We start from the raw sequence: 705 nt of genomic DNA on the forward strand, positions 1-705 counted from the left end.
ACCAAGGCCTTATGGTCCTTTTATACAAGATTACACTAGCCCATTCACCATGCCTCTCTATTTATAATTTCCCCATATCTTCTAAGAACATATGCATGCAATGCAATCACCCTTATCCCCATGAATTACCTCACTAATGACCCTTTATAGCTATGTATAAAATTAAAAGTCGAGGTGATGAAGTCTTACCTCCTGGGATGAAGGTTTAGGTGACCCACTTAATTATCTTCAATGTTTTAACAAGGATTTGTGGAGCAATTTTGATGAAAGGCACTTCCCCTCTCTTAGACCCTCCCTCTCACTCTAAAAGGACCAGGAAAATAGGCTCAAAATGAGCTATTTCATAGGATATAACGATAGGGGGGTCGGGTTTAAAATTTAGAAATCTGGAGCTCTGACTCAGATCTGCGGTCGCATGTGCGATCGTAAAGTTTACATGTGGCTTGCAGAATGGACTGCAAAAATGCTCCCAAAAACCTGAACAAACTGCCTGGGTATGCGACAAGAATGCGGTTCGCATAACTGTTCTTCGGTCGCACAATGCACCGCAGAACTGCCCCTTGCAAACATTCCAAGGGGATTATGTGATGACTATGCATTCTACATATCGACTATGCGATCGCATAATTGGCTGCATAGTTGACCTCAAAATTAACCATCACACTGCCTGACTCTGCGGCGACTATGCGGTCCGCATAGCTATTA

The sequence above is a fragment of the Nicotiana sylvestris genome, chromosome 10, assembly GCF_000393655.2.
Source record: "Nicotiana sylvestris chromosome 10, ASM39365v2, whole genome shotgun sequence".
Lineage (NCBI taxonomy): Eukaryota > Viridiplantae > Streptophyta > Magnoliopsida > Solanales > Solanaceae > Nicotiana > Nicotiana sylvestris.